The following is an 18,552-nucleotide window of genomic DNA, read 5'->3' as shown; positions in this document are numbered from 1 at the left end:
TTTACAATATAGATATCCCATTTATTGTTAAAACAAATATTCCCCCTCAGACACGAAGCTAATGTTGGAAAGAGAATGGCAATTTGAAACCGTGAACATTTCCCGAAGTAAAATAGATTGAACATGCTCTGATATCGATTTACCTCACTGACCTTATAGTATTGCGCTTTTAAGTAATGAAAGAACAATTGTTTTACATTTTTTGAATGGAAAAACAGACTTTTATCGACATGGTAAAAGAAGCTTTTAAGTGTTTTTTTTTTTTTTTACCTAATAAGAGTTTCAGCTTTTTTTTTCAAAAACTAGTAGTTAGAGAAAATCAAAAATTATCATGCATGATGGGGATGTTTGAACCCCTTCCTTACCTACCTCCATGAGAATCATTCGTGAAGGATAACTTGAAGGCACAAAAAATTAGAGAGAATTTTACATCGAAATTGTTTCACTTTATAATAAGTGCCTAAACAGTCATAATGACAGTATTGTAAATTAAAGTAAGGTACTATGACTTTGTAAATAAACTTTTGCGTTGTTGTCTCTTTTAACTTAGCTTTGCTGATGAGTTCTTTGCTTTCTAAATGACCTTCGCCTTACAGAAAAGAGGTACAGAACCCGTTATCCGGAAATCGGAAAACCAAAAAACCGGAACGAAATTCGATAAAGTTTCCCCGCCATTTTTTAAAAAAAAAATTTTTTTTCCTCATAAGATTTTTGGATTTTTCTTTCTTTTTCGAAAGATGTTTACCGTACCATCATTTTAGAAATAATCATTACTGTATTACTTCATCGTTTTTTCTTCTTTTTGAGATTATTTCCTAACATTTTTTTTTTAGTTGGGTTTAACAATAAAAAAAAACGGCTTTTTGTAGCGATTCAGAAAACCGGAAAAATCAGTTATCCGAAATAGCGATGGTCCCGACTGTTCCGGATAATCGATTCCCTACTGTACTTTCAAATTAAATGGTGGTCTGAACAGGGCCGGTCCGAGGAATAAAGCTGGCAACAGTTATGTATGGCTCCAAAGTGTGGTAAGGTTAGATAATAGGCAAAAGCTTTTTACGATCTTATTTTTTCCCTTTTTAAAAGCTTTTTTTCCTTGCCAGCATGTTAAAAATAACAGATAAAACGCACTTATTTTCCTAAAATGAAATGTTGAAAATAGTTTTGCAACCAAATAACCCTGCAAACCGTGTACATCCCTTGTTTTAACAGTGTCGATGACATCCTGCCTTGTGACAATTGACCATCTGCAAATACAGATGGTCCCGCAGTGGACTGATCGTTAAGACACGGTTCCCAGCAGATCACCGAAGTCAAGCATCACTGGCTGCGGTCAGTGTGCGGGTGGGTGACCACTTGGATCAGTCTGCGTAGGAACCGAGGGTGTGCGGTATTGGTCCTCGTTAAACTGTGCTACCGTAAAATGCTCGACTTCGCGTGCAGGTCGTCGGGCTACCGAAGCGGGGGTGCCATCCCCTCCGCAGAGGATCAGAATTGTGATGGCATGTCTTCGGATCATCCTCCGGGATGTTTCCCAGTCCGTCGCCAATAGCCCATTGTGCAGCTCTAGTGCGACGTAAAATAACAATAACAACAACAGCAAATACAGATGACAATTGAGTTAAATACTATCGAGTTTTTTTTATTTTTAACATTTCTTCAAGAAAACCCTTTTGGGGAGGGAGAAAATTGATCTACCTTTAATAATGTCCCGCCCCGCTATGTTCTAGGAAAAACTTGTTTTCTTAAGGTAGGTAAAATAGGAAGTTGTGATTATTGGTGTAATATTGACCTATCCATAAAAATTATTAATACAAAATTTATAAGAAAAAAGAATTAAAAGTGGTTTTTAATTTGTCAAAAAAATTAAAAAATTGCTTTGTTAGAAAAAGGGAATAACAGACACATTTTGAATTTCCTGCAGCACAATGCTTTTTGAGAAATCATCTATCTAAAATTTTTACTTGTTTCTCAAATTCTAAAAGTACACTGGTGTTGTTGTAGTTAATTTACGTCGCACTAGAGCTGCACAATGGGTTATTGGCGACGGTCTGGGAAACATCCCTGAGGATGATCCGAAGACATGCCATCACAATTTTGATCCTCTACAGAGGGGATAGCACCCCCGCTTCGGTAGCCCGAGGACCTGCACGCGAAGTCGAGCACTTTACGGTAGAACAGTTTAACGTGGACCAATACCGCACACCCTCGGTCCCTATACAGACTGATCCAAGTGGTCACCCACCCGCACACTGACCGCAGCCAGTGATGCGGTGTTCGGTGTGCAGTGATCGGTGTTCTTCTGGGAACCGTGTCTTAGCGACCAGTCCACTGTGGGACACACTGTAAGAAATATAGAGAATTTGCAGACTTGGTGGATTATCACTGGAACTACTGGACCGATTTTAACTAAATTTGATCTGTACATACATTGATACAATATAAAACAAATAACCATTCAACATATACACACGCATTATCGTGTGTAATACTCGTTGGAGTTGGAAGGTATGAGATAACAGTTGCAGTATAAACAAAAAAAAATGTGTTAATAGGGAGTATAGTCCCCTCTTACAGATATACTAGCATTGCAGCGTGATTTCATACTTGAAATAAGGCAGTTTATCGTTTCCTATGGCAAATGATCCCACTCGTTCAGCAAGACTGTTTTCATTCCCTGGCAGGTTCTCGGAGGGGTAGCGAGCTGCAATTGCCCTCACCCACCAGAGATTCCAAGACATGCTCCATAGGACTGATGTCTGGAGATCTGGCAGGCCAATCCATCCGACAAATTTCCTCACTCTCTAGAAATTCGTCTAGTAGAAGAGCTCTATGTTGCCTCGCGTTATCGTCCATTAAAAAGAACTCAAGGCCAACTGTACCCCTAAAAGAGTGAAGAGCGACATAGAGCTCCAAGACCTCATCCTTATACCTTACACCAGTCACAAAGCCTCTTTCAAAGACATGGAGGATGCGCGGGCCATCCAGTATGATTCCTGCCCGGACCATTAAACCTGCTCCGCCACATAATGGTCGATTTCACGGACATTAGAGGATAAGTAACGGGTCCCTGGTTCTCTCCATCTGAACGTACGGCGAGATTCGGTGTTTAGGCTGGACCTGGACTCATCAGCGAAGAGAACCGTCACCCACTGATCCATACTCCGATCTCTATGCTTTCTGCACCATGTTGAACGGACTCTCCTGTTCGTATAAGTGAGAGGGACGCAAACAGCAGGTCTTCTTCTTCTTGTAAACAACCCTCTCTCATGAAGCCGTTGAAAACAGTCACCTTTGGTACAAGGGCTCCTGTGACTGCATGCAAGTCACGAGAGAGTTGAGAAGCTGTAGCTCCTCCGTTACGCCTTGCTGTAATGGACATATGGCTATCTTCTCTGGCAGTCGTGGCTCTTGGATGACCTTGCCCAGGCATTTTCTTGATAGATCCGGTATCCTGGAACTGTTTCCATAAGTTACACACGACGCTGAGCGCTAAATTGAATTCGCTACAAACCTGGATCTGAGATTGACCTGGTTCTAGCCTCCTCACAATTCCCCACCTCATTATATCATCTAAACGTTGGTGGTTACTCATTTTTACTGTTACAATTTGAATTTAACCTATTGCTACAAAATAACACTAAGAAATTCACCAAAGTGTGCTAGCGAACGAAATGCGTCTTAACTTACGCGCACTTATAAAGCATGTTTGTCTACTGGCTTCGCCTACACACACGTGCACGCTTACGTATTTGACGTACAAGATTTGCATTTTTGTCTAGAAGCAGAGGTTTTACATTCAGTTCAGTTCTTTTCATGAAACTCGATAAAATATGCAAATTCTCTTAATTTATATTACCAGTGTATATCAGCAATTGTAGGTTCAAGTTGTTTTTAAATTCATCTTTATTGTAAATACAAAATTTAATACTCTCTTTCAGTTATTGTAACAATAATTCATTTAAATGTTTTATTATCATTTTGCTTTCTTTTATTTTTTTAGTGCGTGATTTCATCAAAACTCTTCCATTTTAGTTTTAAAAAAATTAAAAAACATACATTTGTTTTCTTTTTAATGAATATAAAATATAATATGAACTGTAAGATTTTCATCGATTTTTTTTTCTTCGAAATATGCCATTCTATTGCGATTTTTTTTTTCACTTTTTGTGATTTAAAATATTTCCAATTCAAATTAAAATTATTAATTGATTATTCTTCAATTATATAATACTTTAAAATATATATATATATATATATATATATATATATATATATATATATATATATATATATATATATATATATATATATATATATATATATATATATATATATATATAAATACTGCTTTTTTTTATAATACTAATTATTTTAAAATATTGAAAAAATAAAAATTTGTATCACTGAATTTAGTTCTTTTTTCTAATGATGAATAAAAATTTTGAAATATTTTTCAAAGTGTCAAGTTTTTATTCCAGTTTTAAGCATTAAATTTACATTTATTTTTAATTTTCAATTTTTAGTGATTAATTGAATCTTTCTTACAAATATATTAGGTGAACCGGAAAACAATATCTTTTTTGATGCATTATATAAAAATATATTTTAACAACTTTTTATTTTAGTCAATGATGTAAATATCCACGTTTTAAGAAATCTTTTGCATCAAGCTTACAAAATTTAAATCAGTTGATAAACATCAGTTGTAGTTTTAAAAAGTCTAAAAAAAATTATGAATTAGGGGGGGGGGATTCTCCAATCACCCACCATATTTGCCCAACATTGCACCATCAGATTTCTATATATTCTGACCGCTACATTTTTTTCGTGACAAAAAAAAAATAAATAAATAAAGGAATATATGGATGATATTCAAAATGCCTTCTTTTATTATTTTGCTCAAGAAACGATTGGTTTTTATTAAATAGGCATCTAAACGTGCTGACAAAAGACTTCTGATGACGTAGATAATGCATAATTAATAATTAAAACCTGTTAATTCATTAAAATAGGTGCTCAGAAAATGGGCGCCTATTTTTAAGCGCTTGAAACATGTCGATTGTTATTTCCAATTTGTAATTTTTTTTCATGATGTTTTTAATCAAGTAAATATCTTACAGTTTTAGTTTCTTAAGATTATTTGGCAAACTAACTGAATAAATTAATTAATAACGAAATAAATTTTTCTCAATTTCTATGAAGTTTGTTGCAAGAGCATAACACACATTTATTTCGATCCTAGTTTTCCCTCTCAAAATTATGTATACTTAATGACTTTTGTTTTTGAGAGAAATGTATTGATTTCATGTACAAACCACAATAAATAAATGGACCACCCTGCATAACTTTTGACCTAATGATTGGATCTTCTCGTTCTAGGACTCAATCTTAACAAATTATTAATATGCTAATTAATTAGTGCAAACAATATTTTAAGTTACGAAATCAGATACAAAAACGTACTTTCTTTGAATAAACAGACCGTTTCTTTCTGTGGATTTGGATTTCTGACCCCCAAAATATACGGGGTAACCGCAATTTGGGAAGTATGGTTTCCATGGTTTCATCAGGAGAGCAATTCAAAGCTTGGACCCCTAAAGTTAATTTTACTTTTTGTGTATTTTGCCATGTCTCGAGAACTTTTAAAAAGTATTGAAAAACTTGTGCACACAATTGTAAAATTTGTTTACCCAAAGATAATTCCATGCAAACATAAATTTTAGTATATATTTATTTATTTTTTTATTTAATAATAGTCAAAACAACTTTTGAATTGTAAGGTATGCATTTTTTATATCATTTTAAAGACTACAAATTTTAAGAGCAAAATACATAAATTGAGCGAAATCGATTCAGTGGATCCTAAGAAATAGAATTTTGAAAAAGTCGTATTTTTAAAATTTGCTTTCTCAGGAATTATTCGACCGATTTTCAACTATTATTAAATAAAACTGTACAAAATAATAAATATCTTCTTACAGTTATATCTTGCATAGTATTATTTTTGGATAAATGAATTTTATAACTGTGTACAAAAGTTTAAAATTTGATTATTATCGAGATATGATGGAATACGCAAAATGTAAAATTAACATTAAGGAGGTTCAAAATTTGGATCGCTCTCCTGACCTTACTATTGGGACCATATTTCGTCGGAAGAAAAGGAATTATTCAGAGATATTACTTTTTTGTGACTGATTTCGTAACTTAAAATATCGTCTGCATTTATTAATTAGCATATTTGAGATCACCCTCCCTCATCACATCCACTCTGAGCCCAGAACGTGAAGATCCGATCATCCCGCATTTTGCGTACTGTACGCATTTATGTCTTACTAATCATTACAGACCTTAATAATTCCATTATTTTGCTCTGTGGAATTTAGAATAAAAATACATTATATAATTAGTTAAAATTAGTTAATGCCGCATTTTTATTAAAATATAAAAACTGCCGATTTTGACTTATTTTTAAAATTGTAAATAACATATATTTTCCTTCGTTCATATTTATAATCCTTAATGGGGGGGGAAGCCAAAAATATTCTTGCTTACACTTGAAAATTAGCTCTGGCCGGCCTGGGTCTAAAGAGTTATTTTATTATTAGTAAAAATTATTCGTTACAGCAGTATTTCAAACGAAATTTTTAAATTTATTTAGATTTTCCTATTACTAGGGCAGCAAAAAAAAAATCTATTTTCTTTTAAAAGACATCCCAAATAAATCATTTAGCTGTTAGTGTAGTACATCGAAAGAAACAATTGCTCCCTCTAGTCTTTTGACAAGTCTAGGATTCGGTGACAGTTTCCAGAGCACGAAGAAGCTCCAGGACAAAGTGGAGACGATTCGTGACAGACGAGTTTCTCACATTATATCTTTTACAAAGACCGCCAAATGAAACGTTAAAAAGGATGCGTCGCAGTATTAGAGAGCCTTTTAGAGAATAAGAGCAAGACTCTACACCTTTTGTAGTAAATAAGAGGATAGCTTTTATGCGATTTCAATAGGACCACTTGAAAAGCGTCTCTTTAATATTAAATGAGGCGGTCGGAGTAAGTGCTGGGTCGCGTGTCAATAAATGGAAAGGGCTCTATGTCACAGATACAATGGTCCGCAATCTTCGCCACTGACAAAGTTGAAAAGCTGAATATTTAATGCAGTCGACAAGCTCCCGAATCAGCGGGTACCTGTTGGCAAGCGTGGCAGCGTCAATTCATCTTTTTTTATCTAATACCTGTTCAAAGAAGGCGTTATTTTGAAAAATAAGGGGTTGTACTAATATAAATTTAACACTTAATTGAAATAAGCACTTCACAATTAATTAGATATAGGGTAATTTTTTTTCACTTTAAGGACAATCGGAAATAGTAATCTTTCATTCTTTAATGCATGTTCCTATATACACATATAAATGTGTCTCTCAGAAATGTTATGGGATTAAATATAATTAATTCAAGATTTATTTTTACACCTTGAAATGAAATGATGCATCGTATTAAAGACTAATGAATGAGCCATCAATATAGATTTATTTTCAAGGTTTTAAATCTTTTTCTTTTAATATTTGAACTCCGTAGAAGATACAACTGGATATCTAAAACCGATCTAAAATGAAAATTTATTAAATGAATATATACATACATACATACATATATATATATATATATATATATATATATATATATATATATATATATATATATATATATATATATATATATATATATATATATATATATTATATATATATATATATATATATATATATATATATATATATATATATATATATATATATATATATATATATATATATATATATATATATATATATATATATATATATATATATATATATATATATATATATATATATATATATGAAACAAGAATAGAGTAAATACATTTTATATAAGAGGTTAGAATTAAAAGGATTTTGTTCACATAAATAATTTCGCATAAACATATGATGTCGTTCTGATAAAAATTCTGTTTGTTCCAAAAATTTCTGTCTTAGTTTACTAGGCTGTATAAGTCTGTTACAGTACTAGTGTGATGCAGTATTTAGTCTGAAAAAAAAGATTATATGTATCACAAAAATATCAAATTTTGAAGGGTATGTATATAGTTCAATTCTGAACTTTTTCTGTCTTTTAATTTTTAAAAATTTTCTTTTTATTTTGTTGAAATTCACAAACACTGATCTGGATGAAATTGTAAGTCCATGAACGTAAATTGAGCGAAAATTCATCCATTTTTTTTAAACTGGCAAATTATACTAAATTATCTTAATGAAAATGCACGATGCAAAATTGTATTTTCGTAAATTTTTCCAAAAAAAAATAAATAAAGAACTATCCTTTGAATTTCTAAAATAAATTGTCCATAATAATAATAATATGCCCTCAGTAATAATAATATGTCCATAAAAGGGGTAGATAAATCTTAAAAATGCAATTATTATTAAATGCATTTTTAAGATTTTACACACCATTCATATGTCTTTTACGGTTGAGTTCAGCTGCTAGAAAAAGATACTTTCATGAATAAGTGTGAATAATGTGCATTGTTTTGTAACTTCAACATTTTATTAAAATTCTAAAAATACTTATTAAGAGCTGTCTTTGCAAAACACCCTGTAAATGTTTTACTAAATGTAATGTTTTTTTATAATCAAATTGTAGAATAGTAATGTTAGAATAAATATCTTAATAGTGATAATTATTGTAGTCGTCAGATAATTATCATAGGAGATTCTAGAATATATTCATTTATTTATTTTTTTCATTTACTGAGAGAGAAAGAGAGAGAGAGAGAGAGAAGGGGGGGGGGCTGCGGCTCCCAAGCATTTAACTAAAGGGGACATCTAATTGACGACTAAAACTTAAAATCTATTGTCATTTTTTGTTCTGAAATTAATTATTTTCAGGCAAATACTTGTTTTAAGAAAATTTTCATGAAAAATGAAATATGATTTTCAAACAAATTTATTAACGAAGATTTAGATCTTTAGACATTCCTTTCATTAACGAAACTCAAATTAAGAATAATTTATTGATAATAATCCATCTTATAACTTAGAATAATTTCCATTTATATTACATAAAAAGGAATATGAAATACGGATTTGGATAATTTTTTTAATTAAAATGGTTTTTTCCCTTTAAGTGGTTCCACACCTCCTTTCAAAGGCATCCAAATAACTACTGAATTTATAACACCGTTTGATTTCGTTACCTTCAGTGCATTTTAGGTCAATCTCTTCGTTTTAACTTTAAATCAATTAGAAAATAATTTTAAATTTCAAACCTTATTCTAATTGCTTTCGAAACTGTTAATGTAAGGTGTGCAAACAAATAAACACCTGGAATAACTTTTGGTTGAATGATTGGATTTTCACATGCCAAGACTCAAACTTAATGGTGCACGGGATAACGTCAAATATGCTAATGAAGTTGTGTTGATGATATTTTAAGCTACGAAATCAGACGCAAAAATGAACTTGCATTGAATAATGATACCTTTTTTCTATAAATTTGGATTCCTTATTATACTCAAAATATAGAATGGCCCCAGATTGTAGTTAATTTGCTAATTATGCTTTTTAATTTTGCGGATTGTTTGATCCCCTTAATGTTAATTTTACTTATCACATCTTTCGTTATAACTGGAGAACTTTTAAAGCGAAATTAGAAATGTTTGTTTATAATTATAAAATTCGTTTATCCAAAGAAAATTCTTTGTGAAAGAATAATTTTATTATAATTTATTATTTTTATTACTTTATTTAATAATAGACGATAAAAATTTTAATTCTAAGATATAGGGTAAACCAATCAGTGAAGGAACACACTCGAGTAAATGAACATTTCATAAATATTTTTAAAAAAAAAATTTTTTTAAAGTTTTTATTCAGATTTATTGGTAACAGTAACTTACTACCTAACAATAGAAAGTCATCTAATAATGCATTGGGTTACCTGATCATATTGTCTTCTCTGGAAAGTTTTTTGAACTTTTTAGCATCTGGGTAACACTTTGTCTCTTTGACAAAATTATAAGGTTAGTGTTTGTAGTTATGCTTTTAAAGTGCAATTAATTGCAGGTAATTGTTTTATTTTTCTCACTGTGAAGAAGAGAATTCAAAATATGGCTATTGAAGTTACGTTTTATTTATTTTAATCATCATAGCAGAAGCAAGTACTGAGATTAGTGGGTGATTATTAACTGGATTACCAAACGATGAATGAACAAGTGCTAATTTACTGGGATTTTCCTATGTTAATGAATATAAAAGAATAAATTTTATTTTCTTAAACCTTTAGTCATATTTCAAAATCTGTTAGAAAATTCTGTTAGAAATGCAAGACACATCTTCTAACTAGTAAAGGAACAGGCATGTTCCTTCACTGGTAATAGATTTTCCAGTGAATGAACAGTGTGTGTGAAATATGATTTTACATTTACTTATCTTTGTAAATGTAGTGGTTAGTTAATCATAAGTTAGGCAGCTTAATAAACTATATTTACTAATCGAAAACTAAATAAATATAATAATAAAAACTTGAATAGAGAATTTATTTGCTGGCTTTTGTGCTAATAATTAGCTAAATTATTTTCCTAATGCGGTCTCTATTAAAATCTATTTAAAGGCAATCATCCAGATGAAAAATTAGTGAAGCTTTTTTAAGGCGAAATCTACTGATAACTCAGAGCAATACTAAGATAATTTCAAAAAGCAAAGCTTCCCTTACAGAGAATAATATTTGAAAGTGGGTTAAAGAACTTTAGAGAAATCTTGAAGAAAAAAGTAGCCCTGACATCTTTTTAGAAAGTAATCGCATCTACAATGCGAACGAAACAGGAGTTGAATACTGCCCTTAAACAGGAAAAATCTTAGGCCCTAAAAGTTACAAGGATTTATATTCTATAGTACTTAGGAATGAGAAAGAAAGAACAACAGATTTGACCAACATTTCTGCTAGTGGAAAAAAAGTAGCTCCAATGGTAGTTTTTCCTCACTGAAGAATTTCTCAAAGTATTACAAAATCAGTCCCTGCTACACTGTAAAAAAAACTCGGTAAATATTTAACCAATACTTGATGAAAAGTTTCTAATTGCACCATAGATTGGTTAAATGAAAAATTGCTTTATTTAGGTTGCACCATAAATGAGTAAATATGATCGAGAAATACATTCATGACGCAATCGATTGCACCAAACTTTCGTACTATGAGAAGCACAAGCTTTAACTGTGACCGATAACTTATTTTTTAACTGTTGACTGATGGACGATTTTGATATTGAAGCTTGCAATCATCGCATACAAGTTGTCGTTGAAATTGTCAATTTCTTTTGCAGGTAAGTAAACCTTTCTTATTTTTTTGCATTAATCACAGTTCAAAATTTTGTTATCTGTTCTGAGAGACTTAATTTCAAATTTCTTCTAGGAAACTACATTCGTTGCATGAATAATTAAATATTAAAAAATCTATATTAGCTCTTTTTCAGTAAATAAGGAGATACATCCGTTTCATGAGCACAGAAAGTGCAATACTAGTGACAAATAAACGGTAAATACGGCAATCATAAGCAGCACAGCTTTCCACCAAATTAACAGCGGGTGAAACTTTTCTAGCTCCATGTTTTACTTGCATTCTACAAAAAAAAGAAAAAAGAAAAAGCGAGTTTCTGTTAGGATTAAAATTTTTATCAATATCTGTGCTTTTGTTTTAAATTTCATGTTCTATATTGCTCATCTTTGTTTGTAATGTCACATAATTACACGAATTTTTGTCTATGCATTCTTAACTGCCTTTGTAGTAAAATTTTCAAGGCGAATTACACTCCGTTTCACCTCAAGTTGGCACTGGAGAGAAAGGCAGGAAAGCCGTTGTCATGGAAACTGGGTTTCTCTTTAAGTTGGTTGGGTGCACGAGGTAGGAAAAAGCAAAAGAAAGTGGTCAATATTGGAGCTAAAAAAACAAAGTGCTAAATTTCTTTATCCGCCAAGTGTCTTACTGAAAATTTGAACTAAATACCGACAGGAACAAGATTTGTTTAGAGCATTTAGAAATAAGCTGAATTCTTATTATGATTTTTTAAAAAACGGATTTTCTTATTGATATTTTTTAACTAAGCTAAACAAATTTTAAATGAAACAAAATATCGTATTTAAAACGTTAAAAAAAATATTTTTTTTTTTTATTAAGTCTAAGTTTTAAAAAATAACTAGATGCTCATAAATACTCTGCCTTAGATACTTATTTTTTATGCATTTTTTTAAATTTTATTTTATTGTAGATTGATGTATATTAAATTAGCCCACATTGGGGTTTTGTGAGGGAGGGTAAAGTCAACATAAGCATGAAATCGAGCGTTTTCATTGATCATGGAAAAGGTCATATGTATTCTTTATAATATTAACTATTGTTCTTTTTTCTTTTTTTTAAAAATAATAACTATTTTAAGAGATTTTTTTTAATTATAAAGGTAATTATTTTTATTCTGAAATATATCTGCTTCTATGAAGCAAAAGAACTTTAGTAAAAACGACAATCATCACAAAAAGTATACTTGTGGAGTTTTAATACCATCCATATGAATACTGCTTGTGTGTTTATCAGCTGCCATATCCCGCCCTCTTAGACTCAACATGAACTCTTTGACCTATCCAAGTGATGATCATGTTGTTCATTTAATATTTTAACAGTTGACAATTCCTCTCGCAATTTTTTGCGGGGTCCCCCTGAATAAAATTTAATTCACAAATTCTCATGAGGAGAAATTCAACTTGGGTGCTTAGGCACATTTTATCAATAAAAAATAATTATAATAATATTTAAAATATCAGAACCTTCCTTTCCTTTCCAGGATCTTCGTGAGGAAAAAGAGGCTTAAGATAAAATTCCCCCCCCCCGCCCATATGAACAGTTGGTCATGAAATATTTTTTCAGATTTTTCTATAAAATTTTGTTATAACCAGTGCAAAGCTTATTGATAAAAATATTTATTCTGTTGAAATTACCAGAATTCTAGAAGGTTATTAACAGTTTTTTCCAAACTTCAAAAGCACAAGTTCCAAGAATAGCTTGCAAACAAGGAATGTGTGTGGTTTCAAGTTTTGAAAATGAAGAACCTGTGTTTGGAAAAATAATTATTATTTTGTGAAAAGGCTGAAAAAGTTTTTTTTTTTTGTGTGTGTGTAATCTTTTATTGTGTTTTTCTCGTAAGGGGTTAGCAACTGAAAAAATATGATGTAGTTAAAATAATAGTTCCAGAAAACCTTTTAAATTATTATCCTCTGTCAGATTATAAATATTGGAAAGACAGTGTCAGCATTCCAGAACATTTATTATTTGATCATGAATAAATATTTAAATATGAATTAAATATGAATAAAATTTTTGTGTATATAACATACTATAACAAACTATAACATATATATATATATATATATATATATATATATATATATATATATATATATATATATATATATATATATATATATATATATATATATATATATATATATATATATATATATATATATATATATATATATATATATATGTTATAGTTGGAATCTGAAATTGCAAAGCTGTAAAGCCCTTTTAACTGTGTACCTTTTATGTTAAAGCAGTCTATATCATCAGCTCAAAAAACATTTTTAATATATATATTACACAACAAATCTAAATTAAAAAAAGTTTTTTTTATTTTTACAGATTTAAATAATTAAATTATAATTTGATTTATATAAATTCTTTGCTCTACTTGCTTATTAAATAATAAGGAAAAGTTACACTATAGTGTAACTTTCCTAGCACCTTTTTTTATTGGGTTTCAAAATAATTTGGGATTAATAAAATACCAATTTATAATGCAATCTTCTCCTCGTTTTTATTAAAAATACGTAATGACGGTGCAACGGTACCCTACTTTTTATCACTTTAAAAATACCTAATAATGGTGCAGCGTTCCTTTGTTTTTAGGCCCTTTCAAATTACCCATTTTTGGTGCAACCTTCTCCCGATATTTGGAGCAGTTAGTGAAAGCGCCATAGTAAAACTGAGCACCACTTTATGCATCCAGCAATTGAATACCAATATTTGGTGCAACATTGCTCGAAATTTTTTACAGTGCATGTAGTTCATAGGAAAGAGTGATTGAGAATGGATGGCATTTTACGAATTTATTGCAAACTGCTTCTACCCATGACTAATTGAAAATGATATCAAATTCCAGATTTTGTTTCTGGCATAAATCTTATATCAATTGGGCATAAATCTTATATCACTTTGAAACTGAGCAAGTTTTGTTCATCAAAACAAATTCTCTGTTTTATATCTCTACCTAATGCTACTAATGTATTCCAACCTTGTGATGTAGGCTTATTTCGAGCTTTGAAAGCTTCATGAAAATCTTCCTTTAGATCTTGAAAGCAAAAGAGTAGCTATAAGACAATATGTAGAGAGAATTTTTCACCCATTTTTAAATAAGTTTTTGAGGCATCAATTGATGAAGTTAAAGTTTAAAATGTTTTTAAAAAATGTGATATTTCTCCATTTGATGTTGAAAATGTTGACTTAAACAAATGCATGCAAGATAGGCACAAAGAGTTACTGAGCGAGAAGGCTTATCAACGAAAAACATACTTCGAAAATAATGCACAATTTCTTCAAGAGCTTGAGAATAAAATCTCATAGGTTGCAAATTTTTAAAGCAACATTGACAGAAGAGTCTAATCTCCCAAACAACCAATAGCCTGATTTTTCTAAATATGAAAGAATTTATTGCAAAAAGAACATTTGGTTAAGTCAAACTTTGACACCGAAGCTGAAACAGCTAACATTGATAATGAATAATATCTTGAAAACTGATTTTATTGATTCTTGAAACTGTCATTTTACTTCATAAAGAAACAAATAGTAATCTGGAAAAATATTTTTTTAGATATTAAAGAATATAAAGGAAAATAAGAACGATTTATCGGAATGTGCGATGTAACGAGGGGATACAGTTAAAATTTAAGTAATAAGGCTGATATCAAAATACGCGCTGTATTGAGAGGATTGCTGCAAAATAAAAATTCAGAACTTTGAAGACATGTGTGTCCTGAAGGTTTTCAAAAACTACAAGTTTTGCTTAAATTAAGTTGTGTATAGATATATGTGTGCCCAAATTATTTATAAATAAGAATAAAAATGTATCATACTTGGAAACGTAAAAGGTAACAAGTTGCGCGAAACGAAATATTTTTTTTATTTATATACCGTCCCTAATTTACTGGAGCGATGCTTTTCGTTTTTTATTGATCGCACGCATTACTATGACAAGTCGCTAAGAACTTTTGCTTTCATACAGGGAAAGAGACTTTTATCGTTTTTCTCCTTTTTTAAACGACGGCTCTTAACTGTTTATAAAATATTCAACCGTTAAAACGTATGCGTGATGATGTGTGTTAGTGTCGACCTAAATTACCATTTGCTTTTTTGAAAATTGTTTAAGTCATTTCGTCAATTAAATATGCTGAAAGTTACAAAACGAAATACTTATATTCAGAATAAAAAAACAAAAAGGTATTCGTTTAAGAGGTATGAGCTTCATAAAGATAATCTATGTATATGTATACTTTAAAATAGTATTTATTGTTACGACTAAGGATTTATAAATTTTGCACTTTTCCAATTTTTCCTGCATTATTTATTATTGCGTATTTAATTTTGTATGCCACGAAAGGGAAGGCGAACGGAAAAATATCATTTAATTTTGTAAAAAGCATTCCCGCATTAGCCTGTTGTGTGCTACACAATTAAGGCTACACAATTTTGGAACCAACGGCATGAGGGTGGAAAAGTGGTCAGCATGACTCACCAACCGCCTTTACTTCCCAGAAAAGCTACACATCGATCTGAAGCTGGATGGGCTTAGAGCTGCCCCTCCAGATCGAACCTAATCCTGCGTAATGACAGCTCAGTTCAGTATCTTTAATCACTAAGCCATTGAGGTCCCTAATGTAAATAACCGCTTACTATTAAATACATTTTGACCCAGTGCAATTTATTTAAAATTCAGAGCTAAAGCCATTTTGGTAGATTCAATCCATTCAATCTAATCATTATTAATTAGAGATAATCCTTATTATAACATTTTCTCATACTTCAAAATATTAGTTTCGACACATCAGTCTAGCTTTTAACTCACAACCTAATCTCATGATATAAACCAAGTTGCAAGTGTGATGTAGCCAAACTCCAAGCTAACTAATTAACTTAGCGTCGTGGTTTATTCTAATTTGCATGTAGCGAAAAAAATTCATAACCCCACTACTTTTTACTTTTGGAGAATAAGGTCATACTCAAACGGAAAAATTCTTATGCAAAAAACGTATTGCCTCAAACAGTTTGAAAGACAAAATAACCAAAATTAGTGAACAAAAAACGTAGAGCTCTGAACAGTCAGTTGGTGGGGCCAAGGGGATCATAGAAAATTAGGCTCTACAATCTCGAGACCAAATGCATGCTAGGGACACCGGCTGCATTTGCTTCCTTCAGAAGCTGGTATCTACTTTATTTTATAACCGTCGTTGATTAGCCTAACCAATTTTGGGTTTATGACTACTAATGTTCAACTAGGTAGCCTTGTAATTTTGAACTCAAACCAGAAGACAAAGGTACCTGGATCAAATACTGGAAGAAATTTGCCTTCGAGGAGGACTTTTAGATGGAACTAACCTCACATTTGCTTTACATGTTGAGGAAAACCACAAAAACTTCTCACGGTTAGTGTCGGTAAGTGGACTCTAACAGTTGATTCGTCTACCACTGAGGATATTTTACGCCAGCACTGTGATCGGTGCGAGCTGTGTGAGGAATTCGCATCGACCAGCCATCACTGGGATTCGAACCGGGTTCACCTCATTGAAAGGCGAACTCTCTACCCACTGATGCCGCCACAGCTTGCTGGTACCTATTGATCGAAAGCTGAGTGGGCTTTAGATCACCACAAGGAACAGAACCCCAGTTCTTCACAATGACAGCCTATTACCTAAACCACAGTACCATAGTGGCAATAGTTAATGAACAAGCTTAAACAATATGATAAAGCTTGCTCCGAACTAATTAGGTTATTTAAAATTTAAATAATAAAGTAAATAATATGAATAACTTGGGACGAATTGTGACAACTGCGCATATTAGGAATTTTAACGTTTAATTATCGTTATTCAGTGTTTACAGAGTTTATTTAACGAATTTATTCTCCTGATCCACCCTTAAGGGGTAGCTTTTATTTGTTCGAAACACGTTTACATAGCTTTTTTACATTTTAAGTTTGCCACAAATATTTTAAAAATAGATTTAACTTTGTCCAAAATCTGTAGCTAACAAGTGAATTCAAACTAGTCATCAACTGACTTCAGAAAGTACGCAAGAAAAAAAAAGGCAAGACAACATTGACAAAGAATTCAGTCGAGATGTTTTTCAGAACATCAGTTTCAAAAATATTCAGCAAGTTGTAATTTTTTCCCTCCAAATTTTCGCTCTCAAATATTCACAAAAAATGGTAGCAACTACTTTTCACTAAGTGGTGTTCCACTACAGCAGGAAACAATGATAGTTCCTGGAGTATTCAACTATTCCATGTTCAGCTATTCTGTATTCAACTATTCTAGTCCGTATTCAACTATTTAAGAACTCTTTCTTTCTTTTTTTATGAATACGTGCAAGGTTACGTGCAAGACATTTTTTAGTGCATTCACTTATAAAATAAGTTTTAAAGAATTTTTAATTTTTAAAAAATATAAATTTTTTGTTTTTATGAATTGCGTTTCATTCTTTAATTTTTAAGAGTAATGTCTTTTTTAAAAGACTAAAAGTAAAATATATATAGCAATTAAAGCAAGTGATACATGCGGAATGGAGCTGAAAATTAATAAGTGTATTTTTGGTAATAAATACATTAATTAAGCTAACTAAAAATAATAATAATAATAATTATTATTATTTTTTTTCATAAAATATAAACATTTGCAATTGCTTCGCTGCTTTGCAGTCGTTTTAATAATATTATAAGTCATTGTAATATTGCAATTATTTATTAAATTTGTCATTGGTTCGTCATAGGTGTGACACGGAGGAAAAACAGGCAGTGTCCCGCATGGGACAGTTCATAAGGAGTCAACTTTAAACTTATTTGAGCTCATTGTAGATCTTCATAGTAAAGGTTTACATCGTATCAAAACATTTCAACATTAAAATTATTTTTAACGGTAACTTATTAAATAAAGATAGCACAAGTCAATATTTATTCCTTGTTTCAATGCAATATGAAACAAAAAAGTAAAACCAAAGTTCTTCCCCAAGAGTTACCATATATTTTTTCCTTAAATCTGAATTAATAGCGGTTATTGTCATATATCAGAGCGGATTTTTTTTTTTTTCTTTTTTTTTGTAATCATTTGTTTCAAGTGTGATACGTCGTCATTTATAAATTCCAGATGTACTATTTAATGTATTGATACTTGCACGATATCTGAACTTTTT

Source organism: Parasteatoda tepidariorum, chromosome 11, assembly GCF_982258835.1.
Source record: "Parasteatoda tepidariorum strain Cologne lab strain chromosome 11, Ptep-v5.0, whole genome shotgun sequence".
Taxonomy (NCBI): domain Eukaryota; kingdom Metazoa; phylum Arthropoda; class Arachnida; order Araneae; family Theridiidae; genus Parasteatoda; species Parasteatoda tepidariorum.
Note: the sequence above shows the minus strand (reverse complement) of the source record.